The following is a 9,173-nucleotide window of genomic DNA, read 5'->3' on the forward strand; positions in this document are numbered from 1 at the left end:
GCCTTTGTCACTCTACCAGCTTTTCACATCCATCTACTTTTTAAATTTAAGCTTGGACCACAAAACTTCTAATGTATACTCTCTCAAGTGTTTATTACCAGCTCACTAACCTGTCTTCCACAAAATCCTTCCTTACAAGCCATAGAAGGTACAAGAGAATTGTGTGAGTCAGGAAGAATGGGATTCTCTGATCTTCTGGTTTTATTTTTTAATTGAAAATAAATCAGATTTAAAAATGTTTTTATGCCCTTCTGCCACCTCTACTGCCCACCAGTTGCTTTAATCATAAGAATGGTTCCTTCCAAAATCTGCCATGAATGTGCAGTAAAGATGTGGCATCCTTCTACGTGCCTTTGTGTACATAGACTGAGTTCCCCAGGCCTTTCTTACTTGCAATCTGTGTTCTCCATTACAATGACATGCAAACTACTACACTTTTGACATTTCTATAATTACAAGAGTGTTTTTCAGGAAAAGCATTTCAAATACATATAGAGATAAAATGGGAAATCAATTTACCTTTGCAAATCTACCTATAACATTATAAGCTTTCCAATAAAAGAGTAAATCTGCATTATTGTGTACCAGTATGAAGACATAATCCTTATAAAAGCCTCTGTTCTCTGCAGTCACAATAATTCAAGGTTTTAAGAACTAAATAGTTTTTCCTCTTTTATTGGAGCTTATTTTTTTTTTTAATAATATGAATAATCTTAAAGAAAATTTAAAAGAACATGTTCCCCTCCTCCCCCCCCAAAAAAAAAAAAAAAAAAGAGCAAAGTTAAATTTATGGCCTCATCATGCATTGGATTTTTGATGACTAAATACTGGTTGATATGCCTGTCCATTTTCAATGTCTTTCCTCTCTATTATCTTTTTTCTCTATTTGCTTTTTTCTTATGAATAGCAGTCTATTGCTTATAAAAATTCAGATTTTAAAAAGTTTAATGAACCTATAATTTAAACTGGGGTACATTTTTCTGTAAGGCTGCAGGCTACTGGCTAGACGAGCCTATAGACTAGCAGCCACATGTTTTGTGGAATGTCCACGCACTTCATTACGTAGCTATTACCTTTGATTTATGTTTGCTCAGGCATGAAGTCGTTCCCATTACATTTCCTTATATCTCTGCAAGGTATTAGATTTCTGAAAATCCAGGCTCTATGTAGTAGTTGTATTGATTTAAGAAATGGCATGTGTTAAATCAAACCCAGAGGCTACAGTTAGTGGCTGTGTCTTCATAGAGAACTGGAGGAGAGCAGTAAGTAGTAAATACTCTGAGTATTTCATTGTCCATATGCTGGGCCTCTCTAGGAGAACAGAGGAAAAGATGGACAGAGAGAGTGAGGATGTGTGGTTGAACAACTGCAGGCTACAGAGATTCTGTGTCCCCAAGAAGGGACTCCTGTGCAAACCCCACTGGAGAGAAGCAGAAGAAAACCACTGTTTTCTGGCACAATCACAGACACAACTTCACGTCTGACCCTAGGCAGGCATGTGCCATCTGCAGCACCCTGGATGCCTTGTGTTGATCTCCTCACCAATGGACAAAATCAAACAAAACTTCAATTTCCAACAGTAAAGCTCAACTGCAGAAGAGACACCTTTCAACTCCCATTGCTTGTGTGCCTACAAGTACCAGTGTAGCTTTTGACATTGCTCCAAAGAACTCTATCTGTCAAAGCATATTTGGGCTTTAAACAATCCAAGACATTCTTCACAACATTTAGACCTGCCATACAGCCCTTACAATTAGCCCTTTCTTTTTGAATAAATGAAACTGTATCTTAACTAATCTGCTTCAGGTGAGTATGTTAGTCTCATGAGAAATAGAAGAGGAAGAGCTGAAAAGCATATTATGGAAAAAATAAATCATATCATGCCAGAGTGTCATTGTCCTGCTCCTCAGCCATTTTTCACTATCTTCTAGTGTCATTGTAACCTTCTGTGCAAGGTTAAATGTCACAGTATGGTTTTATCAAAATAGCAACCTTTCTCGCATGTGAAAATTACTATACCATGGACTATACCATGTTTCCTGGAGAGATTTGTTACAAAGACATGTTACCACACTAAAAGAAAAGCTGAACTGATTTCTACATTTGAATTAAGGTGTGCCAATCACATGAAATTGCATAAATATCACCATACACTCAGGCCAGAAATTATTTCTGCCAGTATCCCAGGTTTCATTTGGTTTTGCATATGATCCTTGTACACAAATGTGCTATGTTTTAAATGACATCAAATTTAGTCTAGCAAGCCAAAAATAATAAATTAGAAGATTTCACTTTGATTGACCCCAAAATAATACATATAAACAACAAAATTTTCGCAGAGCTAATTTGTATGGAGAATAGAGAGGATGAGTATCTCCATGAAATGAGAATTGAAAGAGATATCCAAAACACACAAGCAGATCAAAGTGTTCCAAAGACCTTACAATATTTCCTAGCAAGCAAAATAATAACACCAGAACGAGCCAGTGCAAGTCTCAGATACCTGTGAAAGGTGCTCCTAAGCAAAGTCTTGTCAGGGATGTCATACCAGAGGACAAAATGTAGGCAACAATACCTTATTTAACATCAGTATGTACATATTTGCCTCCACATACAGTTTTATTTCATCCTCTCTCTCCTTCTGTCTTACAGGGAGCTGGGATTTTTTGGTAACCCTTATTTGCCTGTCATCTCCTCACAAACTTCTGTAGCTCAGTACAGAACTACGAAGACCTACAAAAACCTTTATTTTTCAAATTTAATTTCCCTGGATAAGGGCCTTAATCTATTTCCTTATATATTTTATTTTAGTTAAATCCTTCATTTTTTAATGATTTTTTTTTCAAATTTCCTTTCATTCTGGCAACATTGAGACCACCAAATTGGAATTTGATAGCAATGTATATTCCTGTTACAGAAACTTCAAGGATAGTGTCAAACACAGTAAAAAGGAGCTCTTTCTTTACTAAATTTTGCATTCATAAGAAGCCTTTCTAGAAACGAAGAAGAAAATGAAGTACATATTTCTCTATATCAAATGTTATATGCCAGTATGGGGCGGAGTTGTTCTTTGGAAATTCCACATTCTCAGATGGGAAGAGAGTGTTTTGTGCTTCTTCTCATATTCTCCCAGTGCAGTGAAAGAGTGAATACAGCATTTCTCCTTTACTCCCCCTCTAGCCAGTGCAGCCTTTCTCTACCTATATTTCTGGCTATTGAGTGCTCTATTCATCCGTTCTGTTATTTTTGTCCTTCATATATCTGCCCAGCTATTGATTTTAGCTAATACTTGCATGGATTGTTAAAACATGGAGAGTTGATTTATTTAGCTCTTTATAAAATGTTCCAGACAATGCAATGTGTACCACTTTACCTCCTGATTATATTGGAATTCAGTTGTAGTCAGTAACTGAGAAAATAACCAGAATGGATGTTTTACTAGGAAATTTCAAACAGCAAAATTAATACAATTTTAATATATTTTTGTTTTCTGAATGTCCATTTTCATAGAATAATTCTTCTAAATAAAAGAAATTAGGAAGTCCACTAAATTCAGGAACTCTTTCCTGGTGTCTAGTTTTCTAGCTTTTTCTTTTACGATTTTACCCAATTAAATTTATTGCTACCATTTTGTTCCTTCCTAAATCCTCTTTTTACCTTTGGATTAAGCAACCTTTATACAGACACTGTTCTCACAGCCCTTTTCTGTTGTCATTTGGCCAAGGTATACAGAGTGAAATTTGGCTTTTGCACTTTCTCTTCCTAAAATAATCTCCCTCATCTTTTGTTCATTTTTGCTGTTCCACTTAGAAATTTGTTTCCTTTGTTCATTTATTTTCCTAGTAAACCAATGCCCAGAACTGAATGCAGTATTCCAGGCTTAGTTGCAGGAGTGTTATGCTGTGAATGATTATTATTTCCTCAGACTTTGACACCTCTTTGCATGAAGCCCAAGAGCTCATTGGCCTCCCTTAATGCCATATCACTGTATAGATTCATGCCTAATTTTCTGCCCATTACCACCTCCATGGTTCTTTAAGCATTGCTCCTTTCCAGGTTTCTCTCTCCTACTCCATAGCTATGTTTTGGCTTATTTTTCTTCATATGTTATTAGATAGCCTTTTTCCAAATTGAATCTCATTTTGCTCATATGTCCATGTTTCTAATATTGCTTGGTCCCTTCTTACTAATTTTGTGCCATCAGCAGTGTTTGCAACACCTCCCAATTTAGTATGATATGTGAATTTCATTAACTTGTTGTTTACTCCCACTTTCAAATCATTAATGAGGTTGTAAACGAAACCTCTGGAACTAACACTAGTCTCTTCAGGGCTACCAGACAGCTCCCCCACAACTTGATGCATTGTTGTGTATCATTACCCTTTGTTAGTGTCCCTTCAGTCACTTTTCAGTCCATATGATAGTGTCCCTATGTAAACACCTTTCAATTAATTTTGAAAGAGAGATTTTGACAGATAATGTAAATCGATTTTTTTAAGTGTCTCATACAGGATTCAAGCAAAAATAGTTTTTATCTATTTTCCTTATTTTTTGTACTAAAATTAAAATTTTATCAACGACAAACCTATTTCTTTGTTTTCTGGAAAAGTAATTCTGTTAATTCATAATGATTCCATTATCTTCTAGTTGTTCAATGGCCATTTTGCTCCTGACATTTATTTCCTTGACTCATTCAAGTTGAAATTTAAGCTTATGATCTGATAGGTTAAGACTTATTCACAATTCTACTGCTTGCTTGCTGTTTTGCTAGTATTTCAGGAATTCTTTAGTTCTCGCTGAATTTGACAGCAAAATAATTAAAGATCAGGCATTCTTTTCCTCTATTGTCATTCCTTAAAATGCATATCTGCTACAATCAAATTGTCTGTTACAGTATTTTCAAGGCTTCTCTTACTGCCCCCTTTGTCAGTAACTTTGTGTATGAGTTGTTTTGAAATTGCCTAGCCTATTTTCTCTCTTTCTTAATTGGAAAAAAAATCCATCTATAATTTGCATCACAAAGTTCCCCCATCTATGTACTCTGGACCCTTATTAGGAGTGATGGTGGGGGGTGCATTCTCCCAATAATTTTTGATTGCTTTCTCTGTAACCGGTGTTTTTAACCAGATTTCTTAGCACTTACAGTTCCCCAGGAGTATAGATTCATAGATTATAAAGCTACAAGGGACCATTATGATCATCTACTATGACCTTTTGCACAGTATGTAACAGCAGTGCTTAGGAGAACCTTCAAATCACCTACTGGGAAAGCAAAGAGACACATAAAATGTTTAGAGTTAAAATGTCCTCATTTGTCTCTATTCAGATTCTCCTGTTATACTGTTCACAGTAATATCTCCTGCATGATTCAAGGGAATGTCTGCAGGAACACGTCTAATATAATATATGCCTCTCTGAGGACCATCTTGGTGGGGGACGTGATTTATTAGCACACTGCACCTATGCCCTTAGGTGTTAAAAAAAGCTGCACAAAAACCTACAAAAATCCATGGATTTCACAGGAACATTTATAAAGATTAGGAAAACACTTCACCTTTGGGATCAAAAGGCTAAAGAGTTCTTTCTCTTCTCCCCAGCATAGCAATCACGTGGTAGGTTGTGTTCTGTTTAAATGCTGAGTACACACTGAGCTCTGTCACGTACGTACAGAATTCCCTACTTCTTTTAGGATAAGAAATTATCAGGTAATGACAGTTACATATGAGAATGATGAAAGATTCAATTAAATTACTGATGCACTGCAAGATCTCTCATCAGATCCTAAATTATATTTCCATTGGCAGTTTGGGTACTGGCTGTGGTGGCATGCCATAAACTCAGCACATTATGTCCTGATAACAGCACCATAAAAGAGATTCACTACTACTCTTACCCTCACTATTCACCAGAGTATGTTTGTGGCAACCTTCCAATAAAACTGCAAACTTTTCTGTTTCTTTCTCAGTTTATGATGTTCTTTTAAAAATTCTGAAAAATCATTGTTTTATAAATACATAAAATATACAGATATATGGTGTGTACAGCTAGCTTCTTCTGCACTTACATTTGTATGTGAAATCCACCAATTTACATTGAGTGTGTTTTATTCCTCCTGTCTGAGCATCTAAAGACCTAGGAGATAGCCAATTAAAAATAATAAATTTTTTTTAAAAAATCTTGCTACATATATTGCACTGCATTCTCATATGCTACTTGGGAAAGCAAGGGAAAAATAGAGAATACCCACATTCTGGTGTCTTTTTTCATGACTTCTTACAGTCTAAAGGAACTTCTAATGGAATTTTCTGAATGACAGTCAGGGCTGGAGCACAGTTTGCTGTGAAGTGGTTTTTATTGCTGTTTCAGAAAAAAATTGATAACCTCACTATCCCCAAAGCACAGGCTTTTGAAGTTTTGAAGGAATATCTAGGGACCTAACTTCTTCCCAAAAGAGCTTGACTGCACTTCTCACTGCATTTTTTGATTCAGTTAGGAACTTGTCACTTGTCTCAAAACACCTTAGAATATGTCCTCCAACTAAAAAATTTTAAATACCCACATATGAAGAGAATTAGATAGACATCTATAACATATTTATATAATAAAATAAACAGGTGGTTTCTTAAGTATCTATACTTAGTGTATTATGTGTTTATTGCTGTATTATGTGTTTTGCAGAGAACATATATTCAATAGGACCACTATTCATCCATATATTCATCCATATCCACATATTCATCCATTTGTCCATACATAATTTTATTATATGCTAGAGATGTATAGCACCTCTACAAGAGTACTAAATATTATTTTAAAATAAAATTCTCAAATAATTGCAGATGAAAAACTAGAGTGCTTGCATTAGGGTGATCTCTTTGCAACTTGAAAAAAATATATAAAAATATATAAAAATAAAAGAATTAAAAATTTTAAAAAATAAAAAATATATAAAAATATAAAAATATAAAAATAATATAAAAATATAAAAAATTGAGACAATACGCTTGTGTTCCTCTTTTTGAATCTTCCCCACTTACTGAAAACATGAAACTGAAGGAATCCGTTTCAGCTTGAAGATTACCTGCTGTCTTTCATCTGGCATTAGAATAGTTTATATAGCCACAGAAAGAAAGTTCAATAATACGTGGAAATCACTAAATATTTACTTGACACCAAGTAGTGTTTCTACGAAATCTATCTAGGAATGACTAAGCTATAGGTTGGAGTCTAGGTACTGGCAAACCAAAACCAATTACCAAAAAACCACAAATTTTTGAACCTGAAAAAAAAAAACATTTGCATGCCTTCATCATGACAAATGTAGTGATTAAACCAAATTGCATCTCCACTCTCAGATATGGGTGTCTGTCCTGATGAAAATGCAGGGTAATCCACAGTGAGAGGAAAATCTCACAGAACTTTTGAGTTGGAATGGCATCTAAATAATTACAACAGCATTAAAATTTTCTTGGAACCACAAATATTCCAAGCCCTTAAAATAATCAATGAAAAATGGAGTAGGAAGCGTTTGACATGGTGGGGAAAAAACAGAATTAGAAGAGGAATAGTAATCTTTTTTTTCATACTGAGGAACACTGTGTGCACCCAGTAGCCTGTAGGATTTTTATGTCAGTAATATTTTGGCAAACACAAGGTACTATCTCACCATATCAACATCTAGGTGTTTAAGGGCAGGTAAATGTTTCAGATTAAATTCCAATTAATCTGAGCAGCTGTAAATACTGGTAGTCGTTCTCAACATAGCTTCATGTTTAGCCTGAAGATTTATGCGTGTCTGGCCATAGACTCCCGATCCTTACAGCAGTATCTGATCTTATCTTCTTGAACTGGATTTTACTCTGGACTTCTAAAGTTATAACAAAAGATGAAAAAGTGTTCAAAATCCCCCTTAGACTAGTTTTAAGTTGAAGTCCTGTAAAACCTTATTAAAATACCTTAGCTGTATCAAAATGCTTATTAGATAAAAAAGGCATTATAATGGGAATGAGCGGGCTAGTTGCAAGAATCAATTAATAAAACACAACAAGTATTAGCAGTGGACTGAATTGAATCACACTAGTGATAAAAAAAATCAGTTAAAAGCTTCCATGTTGACAGTATTTATGCTTCCTTCTCTGAACTGGAAAGGAAAAAAAAATTGAAAAAATAATAATTTTCTGGAAGAAATTGCAAGGAAATAAGAAGTAATTTTAATCCCTTCAGCAGAAACATTCACTGCCTAGCTTGCCATCCATTTTCATGGAGTGAATGCTGACATAGCACTTGCATTGTCCAGAACCTGGAAATGAAAAAGAAATCAGAGCTGATCTATGTCTAGGGCAAATGGTTTAGCGACCTACAGTTTAGGAAGCTATGGTGTGTAGGGCTGCAATGCACTGCCTGGGGACTTGCAGAAACTACAGACGTCAAGGTATTTGAAACTGTTTTAAAACTAAGGGCTTTTTAAGAAGAGCTCATGCTGCTCTGATCTACTGGTGGTGATAGTTTTGAATTAAGTAGGAGACTGAACTTGATGATCTCTGGTGGTCCCTTCCTAGCAGCAGTTCTATGATTCTGTGTAAAATTGCACTATCTGATTTTATTTTAGTTTCTTAGGTAGTAAAAAAGTTATATTGCTTCCTTCATCTAAGTGGAGCAGGAGCCAGCACCATCTTCAAAAGACACTTTTCCATGGGATTTTACTTATTACACTGAAGACTCCCAGCTGTAATAGAACCCTAAGTAAGCATTGCTTTCAATTTAGATATCCAGATTAATGTGAAATTCCTCTGATTTAGGGTCAGACTCCACCTATCTACTATCAGAGCAGTTTTAAAATTTCTGGATGACTGGGCGCAGTACTGTCTAGGGACGGGACTACCACTGAAGTGTGCAAAACAGCATTCACTGAGCATCAGTGAACAAACCAGAGGTGACAATGCGCAACCCACCTGGCTTCCTGCTACACACATGGGCTACATATTCACTTTCCCAGAAACTGCTTTTTCAGACACTTCACAGACCTAGAAAACCAGTTTGGAAAAGGAAGGAAGTGCTTTGTTTAATAGTTTTCAAAGTGGAGGTGGAGCTGCCCCATATGACACAGAAAAGCTTCAGAGGATTTAAAGAGAACAAAGGACAATTAAGGCTGTTCTGGCATCCCCATCTCTAGA

The sequence above is a fragment of the Corvus cornix genome, chromosome 4 (assembly GCF_000738735.6).
Source record: "Corvus cornix cornix isolate S_Up_H32 chromosome 4, ASM73873v5, whole genome shotgun sequence".
Taxonomy (NCBI): Eukaryota; Metazoa; Chordata; class Aves; order Passeriformes; family Corvidae; genus Corvus; species Corvus cornix.